The 19161-nt window shown below is 36.9% G+C and overlaps 1 protein-coding gene across 7 annotated transcripts in view; it reads right to left on the bottom strand.

The window, feature by feature from the left end:
- The window catches only part of CBLB (Cbl proto-oncogene B), a 231140-nt gene that overhangs the window by 110744 nt on the left and 101235 nt on the right, over nucleotides 1–19161 (bottom strand). The gene's annotated exons all lie outside the window — the stretch shown is intronic.

Genomic DNA, 19161 nt, shown 5'->3' with positions numbered 1-19161 from the left:
AACTTGCTCACTGTGCAAACACCCAACTCTGTGCTTCTGCGGAGCCAAACTTCCGGCAGCAGATCTGACTCCCTCCCGCTGCCACAGGGCCCCTCCTGAAGTGGATCACCTAAGGAGAAGCGAGCTAAGCCTGCCCCTCCTGCCCCCGTGCACCTTGCCTACCCACCCCAGCTAATACGCCAGATCCCCAGCATCACAAGCCTGGCAGTGTGCAAGTAGCCCAGACGGGCCACGCCACCCCACAGTGAATCCCGCCCCTAGGAGAGGGGAAGAGAAGGCACACACCAGTCTGACTGTGGCCCCAGCGGTGGGCTGGGGGCAGACATCAGGTCTCACTGCGGCCCCGCCCACCAACCCCAGTTATACACCACAGCACAGGGGAAGTGCCCTGCAGGTCCTCACCAGGCCAGGGACTATCCAAAATGACCAAGTGGAAGAATTCCCCTCAGAAGAATCTCCAGGAAATAACAACAGCTAATGAGTTGATCAAAAAGGATTTAAACAATATAACAGAAAGTGAATTTAGAATAATAGTCATAAAATTAATCGCTGGGCTTGAAAACAGTATACAGGACAGCAGAGAATCTCTTGCTACAGAGATCAAGGGCCTAAGGAACAGTCACGAGGAGCTGAAAAACGCTTTAAATGAAATGCAAAACAAAATGGAAACCACCACGGCTCGGATTGAAGAGGCAGAGGAGAGAATAGGTGAACTAGAAGATAAAGTTATGGAAAAAGAGGAAGCTGAGAAAAAGAGAGATAAAAAAATCCAGGAGTATGAGGGGAAAATTAGAGAACTAAGTGATACACTAAAAAGAAATAATATACGCATAATTGGTATCCCAGAGGAGGAAGAGAGAGGGAAAGGTGCTGAAGGGGTACTCGAAGAAATAATAGCTGAGAACTTCCCTGAACTGGGGAAGGAAAAAGGCATTGAAATCCAAGAGGCACAGAGAACTCCCTTCAGACGTAACTTGAATCGATCTTCTGCACGACATATCATAGTGAAACTGGCAAAATACAAGGATAAAGAGAAAATTCTGAAAGCAGCAAGGGGTAAACGTGCCCTCACATATAAAGGGAGACCTATAAGACTCGTGACTGATCTCTCTTTTGAAACTTGGCAGGCCAGAAAGAATTGGCACGAGATTTTCAGGGTGCTAGACAGAAAAAATATGCAGCCGAGAATCCTTTATCCAGCAAGTCTGTCATTTAGAATAGAAGGAGAGATAAAGGTCTTCCCAAACAAACAAAAACTGAAGGAATTTGTCACCACTAAACCAGCCCTACAAGAGATCCTAAGGGGGACCCTGTGAGACAAAGTACCAGAGGCATCACTACAAGCATAAAACATACAGACATCACAATGACTCTAACCCGTATCTTTCTATAATAACACTGAATGTAAATGGATTAAATGCGCCAACCAAAAGACATAGGGTATCAGAATGGATAAAAAAACAAGACCCATCTATTTGCTGTCTACAAGACACTCATTTTAGACCTGAGGACACCTTTAGATTGAGAGTGAGGGGATGGAGAACTATTTATCATGTGACTGAAAGCCAAAAGAAAGCTGGAGTAGCCATACTTATATCAGACAAACTAGACTTTAAATTAAAGGCTGTAACAAGAGATGAAGAAGGACATTATATAATAGTTACAGGGTCTATCCATCAGGAAGAGCTAACAATTATAAATGTCTATGCACCGAATACCGGAGCCCCCAAATATATAAAACAATTACTCATAAACATAAGCAACCTTATTGATAAGAATGTGGTCATTGCAGGGGACTTTAACACCCCACTTACAGAAATGGATAGATCATCTAGACACAGTCAATAAAGAAACAAGGGCCCTGAATGAGACATTGGATGAGATGGACTTGACAGATATATTTAGAACTCTGCATCCCAAAGCAACAGAATATACTTTCTTCTCGAGTGCACATGGAACATTCTCCAAGATAGATCATATACTGGGTCACAAAACAGCCCTTCATAAGTTTACAAGAATTGAAATTATACCATGCATACTTTCAGACCACAATGCTATGAAGCTTGAAATCAACCACAGAAAAAAGTCTGGAAAACCTCCAAAAGCATGGAGGTTAAAAGAACACCCTACTAACGAATGAGTGGGTCAACCAGGCAATTAGAGAAGAAATTAAAAAATATATGGAAACAAATGAAAATGAAAATACAACAATCCAAACGCTTTGGGACGCAGCGAAGGCAGTCCTGAGAGGAAAATACATTGCAATCCAGGCCTATCTCAAGAAACAAGAAAAATCCCAAATACAAAATCTAACAGCACACCTAAAGGAACTAGAAGCAGAACAGCAAAGGCAGCCTAAACCCAGCAGAAGAAGAGAAATAATAAAGATCAGAGCAGAAATAAACAATATAGAATCTAAAAAAACTGTAGAGCAGATCAACGAAACCAAGAGTTGGTTTTTTGAAAAAATAAACAAAATTGACAAACCTCTAGCCAGGCTTCTCAAAAAGAAAAGGGAGATGACCCAAATAGATAAAATCATGAATGAAAATGGAATTATTACAACCAATCCCTCAGAGATACAAACAATTATCAGGGAATACTATGAAAAATTATGCCAACAAATTGGACAACCTGGAAGAGATGGACAAATTCCTGAATACCCACACACTTCCAAAACTCAATCAGGAGGAAATAGAAAGCTTGAACAGACCCATAACCAGCGAAGAAATTGAATCGGTTATCAAAAATCTCCCAACAAATAAGAGTCCAGGTCCAGATGGCTTCCCAGGGGAGTTCTACCAGACGTTTCAAGCAGAGATAATACCTATCCTTCTCAAGCTATTCCAAGAAATAGAAAGGGAAGGAAAACTTCCAGACTCATTCTATGAAGCCAGTATTACTTCGATTCCTAAACCAGACAGAGACCCAGTAAAAAAAGAGAACTACAGGCCAATATCCCTGATGAATATGGATGCAAAAATTCTCAATAAGATACTAGCAAATCGAATTCAACGGCATATAAAAAGAATTATTCACCATGATCAAGTGGGATTCATTCCTGGGATGCAGGGCTGGTTCAACATTCGCAAATCAATCCACGTGATACATCACATTAACAACAAAAAAAGAGAAGAACCATATGATCCTGTCAATCGATGCAGAAAAGGCCTTCGACAAAATCCAGCACCCTTTCTTAATAAAAACCCTTGAGAAAGTCGGGATAGAAGGAACATACTTAAAGATCATAAAAGCCATTTATGAAAAGCCCACAGCTAACATCATCCTCAACGGGGAAAAACTGAGAGCTTTTTCCCTGAGATCAGGAACACGACAGGGATGCCCACTCTCACCGCTGTTGTTTAACATAGTGCTGGAAGTTCTAGCATCAGCAATCAGACAACAAAAGGAAATCAAAGGCATCAAAATTGGCAAAGATGAAGTCAAGCTTTCGCTTTTTGCAGACGACATGATATTATATATGGAAAATCCAATAGACTCCACCAAAAGTCTGCTAGAACTGATACATGAATTCAGCAAAGTATAGGATACAAAATCAATGTACAGAAATCAGTTGCATTCTTATACACTAACAATGAAGCAGCAGAAAGACAAATAAAGAAACTGATCCCATTCACAATTGCATCAAGAAGCATAAAATACCTAGGAATAAATCTAACCAAAGATGTAAAGGATCTGTATGCTGAAAACTATAGAAAGCTTATGAAGGAAATTGAAGAAGATTTAAAGAAATGGAAAGACATTCCCTGCTCATGGGTTGGAAAAATAAATATTGTCAAAATGTCAATACTACCCAAAGCTATCTACACATTCAATGCAATCCCAATCAAAATTGCACCAGCATTCTTCTCAAAACTAGAACAAGCCATCCTAAAATTCATATGGAACCACAAAAGGCCCCGAATAGCCAAAGTAATTTTGAAGAAGAAGACCAAAGCAGGAGGCATCACAATCCCAGACTTTAGCCTCTACTACAAAGCTGTCATCATCAAGACAGCATGGTATTGGCACAAAAACAGACACATAGACCAATGGAATAGAATAGAAACCCCAGAACTAGACCCACAAACGTATGGCCAACTAATCTTTGACAAAGCAGGAAAGAACATCCAATGGAAAAAAGACAGCCTCTTTAACAAATGGTGCTGGGAGAACTGGACAGCAACATGCAGAAGGTTGAAACTAGACCACTTTCTCACACCATTCACAAAAATAAACTCAAAATGGATAAAGGACCTGAATGGGAGACAGGAAACCATCAAAACCTTAGAGGAGAAACCAGGAAAAGACCTCTCTGACCTCAGCCGTAGCAATCTCTTACTCGACACATCCCCAAAGGCAAGGGAATTAAAAGCAAAAGTGAACTACTGGGACCTTATGAAGATAAAAAGCTTCTGCACAGCAAAGGAAACAACCAACAAAACTAAAAGGCAACCAACGGAATGGGAAAAGATATTCGCAAATGACATATCGGACAAAGGGCTAGTATCCAAAATCTATAAAGAGCTCACCAAACTCCACACCCGAAAAACAAATAACCCAGTGAAGAAATGGGCAGAAAACATGAATAGACACTTCTCTAAAGAAGACATCCGGATGGCCAACAGGCACATGAAAAGATGTTCAGCGTCGCTCTTTATCAGGGAAATACAAATCAAAACCACACTCAGGTATCACCTCACGCCAGTCAGAGTGGCCAAAATGAACAAATCAGGAGACTATAGATGCTGGAGAGGATGTGGAGAAACGGGAACCCTCTTGCACTGTTGGTGGGAATGCAAATTGGTGCGGCCACTCTGGAAAGCAGTGTGGAGGTTCCTCAGAAAATTAAAAATAGACCTACCCTATGACCCAGCAATACCACTGCTAGGAATTTATCCAAGGGATACAGGAGTACTGATGCATAGGGCCACTTGTACCCCAATGTTCATAGCAGCACTCTCAACAATAGCCAAATTATGGAAAGAGCCTAAATGTCCATCAACTGATGAATGGATAAAGAAATTGTGGTTTATATACACAATGGAGTACTACGTGGCAATGAGAAAAAATGAAATATGGCCTTTTGTAGCAACGTGGATGGAACTGGAGAGTGTGATGCTAAGTGAAATAAGCCATACAGAGAAAGACAGATACCATATGGTTTCACTCTTATGTGGATCCTGAGAAACTCAACAGAAACCCATGGAGGAGGGGAAGGAAAAAAAAAAAAAGAGGTTAGAGTGGGAGACAGCCAAAGCATAAGAGACTGTTAAAAACTGAGAACTGAGGGTTGATGGGGGGTGGGTGGGAGGGGTGGGTGGGTGATGGGTATTGAGGAGGGCACCTTTTGGGATGAGCACTGGTTGTTGTATGGAAACCAATTTGTCAATAAATTTCATATAAAAAAATAAGAAATAAAATATATACTAAAACTTTTTTTAAAATCTTTTTTAACATTTATTTATTTTTGAGAGACAGGGCACAAGCAAGGGAGGGGCAGAGAGAGGAGACACAGAATCCGAAGCAGGCTCCAGGCTCTGAGCAAGTGTTCAGCACAGAGCCTGACATGGGGATCGAACCCACAAACCATGAGATCATGACCTGAGCCGAAGTCAGTCACCCAACCAACTGAGCTACCCAGGTGCCCCAATATACTAAAACTTTTAAAGTACATTATGTAATCATACAGGAATCATTTAAAGACAAGAATTATAAAGTATTTGTCTGAGACATGGTTTTATATGTGTAGTATATGTATACAAAAGAATTTGCAGATTAAAGAAGAAATAAGAGAATTCAACATGGTTGTTGAATATAAAACCAATATACAAAAATCAGTTGTATTTCTATAAATAAGCAATATATTGTTAGAAAATAAAACTTAAAAATACTTGACTTTTACAATAGCGTCTGAAAATATTAAATAAGTAGAAATGAAGCTAAGAAAAGCTGAACAACACACAATCACAGAGGATATAACACTTTAACGGACTAGCAGATTCAATATTGTAAAGATATCAATAATTCTCAAATTGATGCTTAGATTTAATATAACCCTAGTCAAAAATTCTAGGAGACATTTCTGTAATAAGAAATAATAGGCTGATTCTAAACTTTATAGGCAAATGTCAAAGCCAAGAATAATCAAGCCAATCTTCAATAGGAACAACACTGACAAACTTTTACTCTTTACATAATTAAGACAATGTGATATTAGCACAAGGATAAACAAATAAATGTAACAAAACAAAAATTTTAGAAAGAAATGCAATCATATTTAGACACTGGATATGTAACATCAGCTAGATTTAAACAGCAGTGGGGAATGAATGACGTTTTAAGTAAATGCTGCTTGGTCAAATGGATATACATACAGAAGAAACTACCCTTAACACCATATAAAAATTAATTTTAGACTATTGTTTTCTCTTTCATATTTAGGTATAAAATTAAAGTGTTTTTTTTAATTTTTTAAAGAAGAAATTAGAGAATATCCTCATTATTCTGGAGCAGGCCAAAATTTAAAAAGGGCCCAAAATGCTCAACGGATAAAGGAAAAGATAAATTATAACCTGTATTCATGAAAAGATACCACTAGCAAAGTGAAAAAGAAAGCCACATATTGGGAGACACTATTTACATACATATAAACAACAAAAGATTCACATCTAAATATTAAGTACTAAAAAACCGAGCAAATGATTTTCATACACACAAAGAAATCAAAACGTTCAACAAAGATCTATTCAGCATCAAAGAAATGTACATCAAAAAGACAGTGATATTCCACTGGACCCCACCAGTATGGCTTATAAAGGAAAACAAAAAAGCAAAAAAAAAGACAAAGGATATCGAAGAGTTGGGGAAGATAATATGGAGCAACAGGAACCTTTAGGCACTGCTCATAGGTGATTCAGTTGGTAAGCCACTTTAGAATACTAAAAGCTACTAAAGCTAAAATTGTGCGGGAAGTAGGAGCCAGCAATTCCATTCCTAGATACACATTCAACAGAAAAGCATACAAAGGTTTTTAAAAATACAAAAAGAAAAAGTTCATAATAGCACTACTGATAATAGTCCGAAAGAGGAAGAACCTAACGTTCATTACCAACAGAATCAATAGGTAAGTTATAGTGCAGCTGTACAATGGAGCAAGAATGAAGAGTGTGTCACATGCAAGAACAGGGGTGAATTTCATAAACATAAAGAGTAAAAGAAGCCAGATTTTTTAAAAGAACATAATTGTATGATTTCAACTATGTAGATTCAATGATGCTAGAAGTCAGAACACCATGAGCAAACAGTGACTATATGAACTTGCTGAGGGTTTGGGGGTAAGAGGTGTTCTGAATTATAGATAATATGCTATTTATTTGGGTGGCATTTACATTGGTGTGTTCACTTCTTGAAAATTCCTCACGTAAAACTTATGATTTATGTGCTTCCCTGTATGTATTATTAAACTTAATATATACAGCTTTAAACATTTTGACAATAAAAATCTAAGATGAAAAAGAGTGGGAAATGTGGGAACGGATGAAGTACCTGCTGAATAATAAACAAGGAAGTCAATGTTTATTTGTTGTTTGTTGGTTTTGTTGCTGTGGTGGTGGGGATGGTGATGGTTGTAGTTGTTTAAAATTCATTCTAGCTCAAGGAGGTAAAATGTCATCTTGATTTTAAACAAAATGAAAATCTGTTCTATCCTTATTAACCCATTCCTGTTTTTAATTTCATCTGAATTTTGTCAGAAAATTCACTTCGACCAACAAAGATGTATTTAGTGTCAGTACCTTTAAATTGAGTGCTAGCTTTGTTCTGAAGATAATGAAACATTCATAAGACCGTTTATATGTTTTGATTTTTATTATGGATGCAAAATATTAGGACTGTGGTTCCTCAATTTGTTGATACTTATATCTATAGTTATTTCCTACACCCAATATTTTTCTATAATAACTTCTGTAATTTGTTAAAGAATATGAAAATAGATTGTTATCAGGCTATACTGTTCTTACTCTCCCATCACAATTGTTTCTCAAAACAAATGCTTTTGTTTGTTTTTGAAAAGCACATGTTTTCCAGCAACCCACACAAAGAACATATTAAAACTCTGGTCTAATAGTTGCCTCACAACTCATCATGGACAGGATGGTAACCATGGTTATCAAGGATATTCATAATTAGATCTAACCATTCCTGTGAAAATTCTTGACTCTCATACAGAAAGACACAGATGCTGGGTATTTGTGATTATTTTTGTCAAAAACGTTTGTCACATTTTGTCTATAGTATGGACATTCATTAATTCTCTGTAAAATGGACAAGTATCATTCTCATTTTCACATTCTGAAACTTACAAACACCTTTTATAAGATTGCAGAAACAAGGAAAATAGCTTCTTCAACATTATTCCTGATTTTCTCACTAACTTCACTCATATGATAAGTTTGAGGTTTTCTGACTTCTGGTCTCACAGCCTAACTTTTGAACATGATAAATTTCCTAGAGCCATGAAATTACTTTGTACATAATTCCATTTATTTTCTGACTTTGAAATAAAGTTTATTGGTGAAAAGGGATGGGAAGAGGAACTATAAATACAATCCATAAGAATATGTCAAAATTCCATATTTCATTTTCTACTTACTAGCCACTGACCATAGCAAAACAAAGATTCTGGTCTTAAAACAAAAGAGGATTTGTTCTTTTCTTTCTCATGCACAACCAACTGTGCTTCGCTATATTTTCTTTGAAAGGTCAGTGATACTTGGTAGGTTTGTAAAACACGTAAGATACAATAGCTCATGGATCACAGCAAAATACCTTTGATCTGCTGAGGTCAGATTAAACAAAATCAGGAAGTTGTAGATCCTAAAATTAGAAAGTCCTGCCACAGAAGGGCTTAAGTAAAGCTTTAAATGATCTTCCTTTAGCATTAAGAGTCCAGTCCGTCTTATAAACAACAAAGTCAGTAATGAAACAAAACTCTTCATAAGTCTCTCTTTGTAGGTCAAATAAATTAACAATCGATGGGCGAAATCTGATAGATATCTAAGTCAAACTGAGGTAAAGGAAATATAAAACTTCCAAACCTCTAAAATCCTCATTTAATAAACTGCATAAACACGTGGAACCTATTAAAGCTTTGGTTGTAAAGGAGACTTACAGAATTTTTTCTTTAATAGAAAATAAATCAGGTTATAAGCGCCTTGTTACTACATCTAATGGAAACTTTTAAGTTTATCTTGTTTGATCTTTTAGTACTATTATCTGGTTCATCTCTCTTTTTCTTTAAATCTTATCTTCCTTTAGCATCTATAATACCACACACTCTTCATGTTTTTCCCCCTACTTTTCTGACCATTCCTCCTTAACTTAAATGTCCTCTGGATACTTCATTCATCAGAATTCTTTAAGGATCTGTCCTCTTCATTCTCCCTGCACATTCTCCATGGTCTATATCATTTAGTTCAATGGCTTCACACAGCTTTCAGAGAATGTGAACTCAAATATCTAGGGACCAGACAGTTAACAGAAATAAGTAAAGAGATCCAGGTCAGGATTGCAATGAATTGAAGGAGTGCACATCTAACTTGGGCAAGCTGGCACCCAGGTATAGCCAAATGCTGCCTTGTCAGAATTCAGATCTAGTGGTGCCATCACTCCCAATTATTCAGTGAAACTCGATACGATATTTTTGTGGAAAATAAATCTTTAAAAGTTACCAACTAATTTTTTAATTAAACATTTCATAAGGCCAAGAAAAATATTCCACAGGCTGTCACTCTGTATACTCTCATAAATACACTGTCAATTCTAAAATCTCTACTCCTATTCTATATTCTTCCCGTACCCTCAAGGTTATATATCCAACCTAATATATATCACATGGAGTTATTTAGGTGCCCCAAACTGAACTTGTCTGTTTGCCAAATCCCCTCTTCTTCCTACTTTTCCTGTCTCAGTGCAGGATACCCAGTTGTTCAAAGCAGAAATTGAGATACCACACTTGACTCATTTCTTTTACCTCATATATCTTAATAGTCAAGTATGGTTAATTTTATCTTTATGTCACTCTCAAAGTCATGTACTTTTTACTTATATATATGTACATTTATTTTGTGTACTGATTATATATTATTTTATATATTGATTTTATGTATATTATAATTTGTACCTGGTTTTCTACAATAGCCTCCTATCCGTCTCCTATTTCTAATTCTTCAGGTTCTAATGGGGGAAGGCAGTCAGACCTTAACATGATTATTTTTTAGATGGGAAGAAAATATTGAAATTCTACTTGAATTTTTATGTAGCTTTTAAATTCACATTATATGTCCTTTATTTGTATTACATAGAGAATACACATTATTTGTGTAAGAATATATGTATATATTCAGATCATAAATAATATGCTTAAAAGTATTTAATAATAAGTTAGTAATAAGGAATATAATCAAATGGGTTTGGAAGCCACTACTCAAATTCATTATACCTACTTCAGCAAGAGTCAGCCACCTAGGGCGCCTGGGTGGTGCAGTCGGTTAAGCGTCTGACTTCAGCCAGGTCACGATCTCGCGGTCCGTGAGTTCGAGCTCCGCGTCAGGCTCTGGGCTGATGGCTCGAGCCTGGAGCCTGTTTCCGACTCTGTGTCTCCCTCTCTCTCTGCCCCTCCCCCGTTCATGCTCTGTCTCTCTCTGTCCCAAAAATAAATAAAAAACGTTGAAAAAAAAATTAAAAAAAAAAAAAAGAGTCAGCCACCTAAAATCCAAGTGTGACCACTTTCCCATTTAAAACCCATCAGTGGTTCCCCGTTGTTCTCAGGGCTCCAGAGAACAGAGTTTTAAAAATGCAACTTTGTATATGGAAAAAGAAATACAAAGGGGGAGAAATGAACAGAGCTTTCAAAACACAGTGCAAGAGAGAGATTAATAGTTACAAGTACTTTGGTCTTTGAGACAGGGTAATTCCCATGGTGCATCATAAACCACTATTTTTTATTTGGATTCCTTGTTCATCAAGGAATTTTCTAGATAGGATATGGCTCCACACATCAATTATCAATGGGGACACACATACCCTCATCTGCCTGACAGTGGCGTTAGTCACTGTAAATTAAAAAATTAAAATGTGGGTTATGGATCAGTTTATGAGCTCAACTGAATTGTGTCTACTCTGTAAACACATTCTTGGTTGTATGCAATCAGGTTTCAAGGCTGAACGCCAGAACCTAAATCATGTTGATCTTCCTAGGTAAAGGTAACTTAGTAAAGGATTCAGAGTGGAGAGAGGGAAAAAGTGTGTGTGTGTGTGTGTGGGGGGGGGGGGGGGCGGAGAGGAGGAAAAAAATGAAGGCATTTATGTAAACTTGAAATTATCTGTACCTTTGTTTTGAACTCCAGCAGACTGTAACAACTCAGTCCCAATCACAGCATTTTCTACCAACAGACTGCTAGACTCCTTAGTAACAAATGTCCAGCCCACCCAAAATACCAGCTCCTCCACGGCGCCTGAGCAGTCCGCTCTAGTAAATAATTGAGTATTTGTGACATTCCTTAGGTACCTTTCTAATGGAACAGAACTGGTTTCAAATATTTATCAATTCTGGATATACTATCGCCCCCAAATTGAATACATACTGCCTAAAGGTAGAAAACTACAATTTGGCATCTTATTTGCTTTTATGTATCTTGTTATAAGGAGTCAAACAAAATAGGCCTGTAATTTCATTTTCCTTATTAATATAAAGAGCCTTAGTTTTTTTTTTTTTAAGGTGACAATAGAAGTTGCCTAAATAATAGAAATATTACATAGCATTCCTTGAGTTCTAGGTCAGTTTTTTTTTTTCTCTCTGTACAGTTAGTTACCTGGTGAAAGTCCTTAATTTCTCTTGTGTACCTCCTCCTTTAATTAAGTATGACTAAGCTGCCTTTTCTTTGAGTAGAGGAAACGGCTCATCTAGCTATTATGCTAGAAAAACATGTATCTCACTCACTGGAAAGGTAAAGACTATCGTCCTTTGTTTCTTATTAAAAGTGAAAGGAAAATACAGGAAACCAAAGAAGGTCCATACCACTTCCCCAGGAAATCAAAGATAGAGGCAATGAACTGAGCTTTAAATAGATCATTTTTCCCCCCATGGTAAGCAGGATAGTTTCTTATATTCTGTCCTATGCCAAATTTTAGAAAATGTATTATTTATTTTTGGCTTTCGCTTTTATGTTTCTAGGGACTGTGGAACACCCATCATACGAAGTTGAATATTAACTATATTATTTGCAGAATAATTAATATAATGGAGTCTTTAGGGAGATTGAAGGTTTAAATTGGTTAACTATTCCACAACACAGAGGGCTTACTATGTGCCAGACACTATTCTACATGCCTTATAGGTAGAGTTTAACTCTTTTAACCTTCACAACAACTCTGGATAGGAGGTATTATTGTCATTTTATCAACACTTTATAGATGAAGAAACTGATGCATGGAGAAAGCAAGTAGCTTGCCCAAAGTCACAAAGCTGGTAAATGTTAGGGTCACAGCCTGAGCACACCCACCTACACATGCACCCGTAAGCACGCTGCCTCCCAACCAATTAAGTGAGCAAACTCTGTGTCTCTGTCTTTATCTCACGTATGCAGACACTCACACACATCCCTTTACTCCTCATTTAAATTAAATAAGTGACAGTACCTACAAGTCTAAATATGAGACATTGTGCTAAGCTACTTCAGGAAATACAAAGATGAGTAATAAGCCTGATTTCATGGAGCTTATACTCTAATGGCAAGTAAAATAACTAGGCAGATGATATTAAAACAACAAAAATAATAAGTACAAAGCATAAGCAAGAGTAGAGGAGTTTAAGGAAGAGATCTAGTAATAACAATAGGGATAGAATCATAAGCGAGGCACACTTTGCGGGATTGAGAATATTTATGCCAGAGATTATAAACACCTTCAAGAGGGAGGAGCAATATGGGCACAGACATAGAAACCTGTAATTGCTGATGTGTCAGGAAAGAGCCAAAATGTCCCACTTGACAGAAGAAAAGGACAGAAGTAAAAAAGAAATGCTAGAAAAATACATCATGAATTAATCCAGCAATTACTGTCTGTTATGTATACAGTACCTAAAGGACACATTCAATACATATAAAGGATAATAGTTAAAGACTATAGTAAAATGAAGTTAGCATATGTGAAAGAACTACACACAGAGTCTGACATATAATAACTATACTAACATATCTGGATGAAATTTAGTGGATAAAATGTCAACAAGGAACTTCATAGTCACACAGAAAAGACCCACACAGTAAACATACATTCAATAACCCAAACAGGTCTACAACACAATAGGGACACAAAGCATGGAATTATTGAAGTTGAACATACGGAGGGATGTATATTAGTGAGAACACCCCAGAAAAGGAGACTTCTTACCTAGACCTGAAAAATTTTGGGATGGTAAAAAAGAAAGAAGAGGCAAAGGAGGCTTCCAGGGAATTGAACTGTAGGAACTGAGGATTAAAAAAAGAAAAAAAAAATCAATTTGTAGATAATAAAGTCATTGAATATTTTGAGCAGAGAGTAAACATCATTCATCCATTCACCTATCCATCCAACTATCCATATAGTCTGCTGACATTTATTAGTGCCTGCACATTCCAGGAGGCGTGCCAGGTTCTGAGAAACCAAAACCAGGAAGGCAGGTCCTTGCTTTCAAGAAACCTTTCTGGTCTATTAGGAAGGGTCATCGTGTCAACAGTTCACTGCAGTCTAATATGATAGATATGAGCAAAAGCGCCTGGAACAAAGAGTATGGATATCCACCTTAGAGTAGGGGAGCTTCCAAAGTGGCATGGCTGACTGGCTTTCCAAGCGGTGGATGCCGTCTAGGAAAACAAAAACGCATTGGGAAATAAAGTGTTGTGTAGTTAGGTTCTTTCTTTGAGAATGAGCAGAGTACAAAGAGATGAAGCCAGAAAAAAACAGTTCCTAAAGCTGGTCATGTTAATGGGATTTGAGATTTTAAACTAGAAGCAGTAACAATTCATGGAAGCATTTCAGACAAAGAGACAGAGAGAGGGAATGATTAGTTCTGTTTTTTTGTTTTTGTTTTTTGTTTTTTTTGAAAGAGCTCACTAGTCTAAGAACAACAGGATAGGTTGTTACTGAAGATAGGAAGACCAGTCAGAAAGTTGCTGCCGTAATTTAGGGAAGGGTGTGAACTTGAAATTGAAGAATAGAACTTGAAGTAAGAATGGAGAGAAGATGACGTATAAAAAGATTCAGGTTTAGAATCCATGATTCTTACTGAATTACAATTTTGTTGGAAATGCAAGTCCAGATCTCCTCAGTATGAAGTAGTACTTAGCACCATTAGCTCCAAAATTGCTACCTGACATTCTTAGAAAAATGTCACCCAGAGTCTAATCACATCAATGGATTTCTGTTGGTATAAACAGTGGGTAACCCATTTTTTCAGGCTCATGCTTAAAGCTTCTGGACTCTAAACTACTACTCCAGAGTAGTTGCAGAACACTCCAGAGTGCCAAGATTCAGTTTGGTACTGATCTTATTTTGCAGTATTTACCTAGACACATTTCTTCAATAGTGTCACTTCTCTTTTCCCATGTATTTCTACTATCCCCTGGTCAGCAGATTAAGAAAGCAAAAGCAGGACTCAACTATCAAAACATTCAATGAATTTGCATAACCACCTAACAAATGCAGACCTTCCAAACTAATTTACCTGACACATGAGTATTATTGATTTCCTTGGGACTCCAGTCAGGCACAGTCTCTTGGCAGCTGGGCTTGAGTCCTGAGAAGAGAGGTGGGTCCTGCCATGACTTCAAAAAGGTTGAGAAGCACAGAAAGGAAGTATTTGGCATGTAACACCTAAAATTTTTGTCTACTGGGATACCAACTTAACATAGAGAAATCTGCTCCATTTCTATACACTAATATTGAAGTAGCAGAAGGAGAAATCAAGAGAACAATCCCATTATTACTTGCACTAAAAAGAGTAAAATACCTAGATATAAACTTAACCAAGGAAGTGAAAGACCTTAACTCTGAAAACTGTAAAACACTGATGAAGAAATTGAAGATGACACAAAGAAAGGGAAAGACCTCCCATGCTCCTGGATTGGGAGGAGAGATATTGTTAAAATGTCCATACTACCCAAAGCAATCTATGGATTTAATGTAATCTGTATCAACATACCAACAGCATTTTTCACAGAACTAAACCAAATAATCCTTGAATTTGTATGGAACCACAAAAGACCCTGAAATAGCCAAAACAATCTTGAAAAAGGAGAAGAAAACTGGAGGTATCACCATCTCAGATTTCAAGATACACTACAAAACTGCAGTAATCAAAACACTACTGTATGGGCACAAAAATAAGACACACAGATCAATGGAACAGAACAGGGAGCCCAGAAATAAACCAATGATTATACGGTCAATTAATCTTCAACAAAGAGGGAAGAATATGGCAATGGGAAAAAGAGTCTCTTCAACAAGTGGTGCTGGGAAAACTAGACAGCTACATGCAAAAGAATGAAACTGGACCACTTACTTACACCATAAACAAAAATAAACTCAAAATGGATTAAAGACATAAATGTGAGACTTGAAACCATAAAAATCCTAGAAGAGAACACAGGAAGCAATTTCTCTGACATTGGTTGTAGCAACATTTTCCTACATATGTTTCCTGAGGCAAGGGAAACAAAATCAAAATAAACTAATTGGACTACATCAAACTTAAAAGCTTTAGGGGCACCTGGCTGGTTCAGTCGGTAGAGCACACAACTCTTGATCTTGGGGGCACGAGTTCAAGCCCCATGTTGGGCATAGAGCTTACTTGAAGAAAGAAAATGAAACAAAACAAAAACTTCTGCACAGCAAAGGAAACAAAAGGACAACCTACTGAATGGGAGAATTTATTTGTAAATGACATATCCAATAAGGGGTTAGTATCCAAAATATATAAAGAACTTATACAACTCAACACCAAAGAAAGTAAATAATAAAATTAAAAAACGGACAGAAAATATGAATAGACATTTGTCTAGAAAAGACAACCAGATCTGGGGCATCTGGGTGGCTCAGTTAGTTGGGCGTCCAACTTCAGTTCAGGTCATATCTCGCGGTCCATGAGTTCGAGCCCCGTGTGGGGCTCTGTGCTGACAGCTTAGAGCCTGGAGCCTACTTCAGATTCTGTGTCTCCCCCTCACTCTGCCCCTCCCCTGCTCATGCTCTGTCTCTCTCTGTCTCAAAAATAAATAAAAACATTAAAAAAAAAAAAAAGAAAAGACAACCAGATGGCTAACAGACACATGAAAAGCTGCTCAACATCACTAATCATCAAGGAAATGCAAATCAAAACCACAATGAGCTATCACCTCAAATATGTTAGAATGGCTAAAATCAAAAACACAAGAAAAACGTATTGGTGAGGATGTGGAGGAAAAAAAAGAACCCTCTTGCACTGTTGGCAGGAATGTCAACTGCTGCAGCCACTGTGGAAACCAGTATGGAAGTTCCTCAAAATTTAAAATTAGTGGGGCACCTGGGTGGCTCAGCTGGTTAAGTGTCTGACTTCAGCTCAGGTCATGATCTCATGGTTTGTGAGCTCGAGCCCCACATTGGGCTCTCCGCTCTCAGCACAGAGTATGCTTCAGATCCTCTGAATCCTTCTCTCTCTGCCCCTCCCCCACTGGCACACTCACGTACATCCTCTCTCTCAAAAATAAATAAACATTAAAAAAATTAGAATTACCATATGATTCAGTAATTCCCCTACTGGGTATTGACCCGCAGAATATGAAAACACTAATTTCAAAAGATGCATGCACCCCTATGTCATTGCAGCATTTATTTACAATAGCCCAAATATGGAAGGAGCCCAACGGTCCATAGATAGGTGATTGGATAAAGAAGAGGTGGTATATATGTACAAAGGAATATTACTCAGCCATAAAAAAGAACAAAACCTTGCCATTTGCGACAATGTAGATAGATCTAGAGGTTTAATGTTACATGAAATAAGTCAGTTAGAGAAAGAAAAATACCATATGATTTTACTCGTATGTGGAGTTTAAGGAACAAAGAAAAAGAGACAAACAAAAAACTCTTAAATAGAGAAAAAACTGGTAATTACCAAAGAGAAGGTGGGTGGTGGATTAAGTGAAATAGGTGATGGGGATTAAGAGTATGTTTATCATGATGAGAACTGAGTAATGCATGGAAATGTTGAGTCACTACATTGTACACTTGAAACTAATATAACACTGTATGTTAATTACACTGGAATTAAAATTAAAAAATAATAATAAAATAAAAAATCTTGTCTGCTTCCTGTTTTTATGAGATCTGAATACCAAAATTGCCTTCGGGAGTTTTACAAAATCTCTTGAAAAATAGCTTTGTCCCAATTTTAGTCCGAGCATAATATCTTTTTCTCTCTGACCATTCCTTTGAAAAAAAAAAAAAAATACAATACTCCTTAAGCTTAAAAACTACTTTATAAAAATCATAAGCTGTTTGGCTGTTTTTAGAACTAACTCCTCAATGCTTCTGCTTTTAGAAACAATACTAGTCTCAAGTTTAAAGGTACTGGTTAGATCAAATGAAAGCATTCTCACATGGCCTCAATGTGTAGTGAGATAAATGACAGAAATGCTTCCGTATGAGAACTAAGTTATGTGAAAATATAAACTAGTATTAGAGCATAAGGAAGATAAAAGAATTCAACCTTTTGAAAGGCTACATCATTCATTCATTTGCTTGCTCATTCAATAAAATACTGTGAAATAAGGTGAAAACCCACAGAGAATATAAAGATGGTTTCTCCAATGATCTAATAAAAGAATCATTAATTTTGATGACTATGGAAATATGTCTGAGTTCCAGAAGGAGCTTTAAATTTGGCTCTCATCCCAAAAGTAAAATATTAAAGAAAAATGGAACAGCTTTCTCAAGGAAGTGAAGACAGAAGAAAAAGGTATAAAGGTTTGGGAGGTAAGGACGGTATTTAATCAGTATTTCAAGAATCCCCCACTTGATTTAATAGTGCTTTCACTCATGTAGCAGTTGGAAGAAATTTGAGCCCCTTGATGTCTATGGTTATAAATAAAGGGAAATAAAGAGGTCTCAAATGCATAATTCTCTGTGGCTCGAAGTGCCAGCAAAACAAAGTCTGCTCTTAAAAAAAAATGTGTGAGCAATCTTTCCATTTTCTACTGACCTTTTGACAAGCAAACAATTTCATAACTCACCAGAATTTTCAGTTTTCAAAAAGAAATACCACAAACATTTTGTCCTGTAAGTTTTCTTAAAATTTTAAGATAAAGTATATTTTGAAGGTTACCAACTGTTTGCATTAGGCTCAAAGTATTAATACATGAGCTGTGACTTCAAGAAATCCTCTTGGTTCTTATGCCCAGAATTGGGCAATGCCTTTCTGCTTCCTACAGTCCACAAATATTTAATTAGCATACTTTTGGCTGTTATTCTAATTTAGATGAGGATGAACCTTTCCTTTTAATTTGTCATTTGTGAATGCATATAGGAGCATTATAAATAGCTAGATTTCTGGAACACAAAATGTCCATGTTAGTGGCAAAAACCGTATTTCCCCCTTTAGTGCCAAAAAATCATTCAGAATATATTTTATTTAAGAAATAGGAAAAGGGCTTTAATACTTCCAAAGTCAAAAGTTAAGAAGCTAAGCACTTAGCACTTAGATAAGCAGAGTACTTCATAGAGAAAAAAAAAAAAAAAAAAAAGGGAAACCCACTGTTACAGTTAATTTACCAGTGTCAAAAGATGAAGACCATCAAAAGTATATACCAACATTTTATAGGTCTCATTTCACCAGTGAATGTGTAAATATAGACATTTAAAAGGGGATAAAAACAATAATCTATGTGTAAGTGATCACTCCTCTCCTTTAATACTCAGCCAGGATTCTGTCTACATTCAAGGACATTCTGAGGGTACTCACCAAAGTTTGTGTCTGGGGAGGAAGTATCTAAAGGAAATCATCTTTATCTAGCTACTTCGTGATAACACTTCTATAGCTTGTTTACACAAGATCCTCATTTCTATATCTTGTTTACACAACTCAAACTC

The sequence above is a fragment of the Prionailurus viverrinus genome, chromosome C2 (assembly GCF_022837055.1).
Source record: "Prionailurus viverrinus isolate Anna chromosome C2, UM_Priviv_1.0, whole genome shotgun sequence".
NCBI lineage: Eukaryota > Metazoa > Chordata > Mammalia > Carnivora > Felidae > Prionailurus > Prionailurus viverrinus.
The sequence above is the reverse complement of the archived record's forward strand: the minus strand, read 5'-3'. Positions and strand labels throughout refer to the sequence as shown.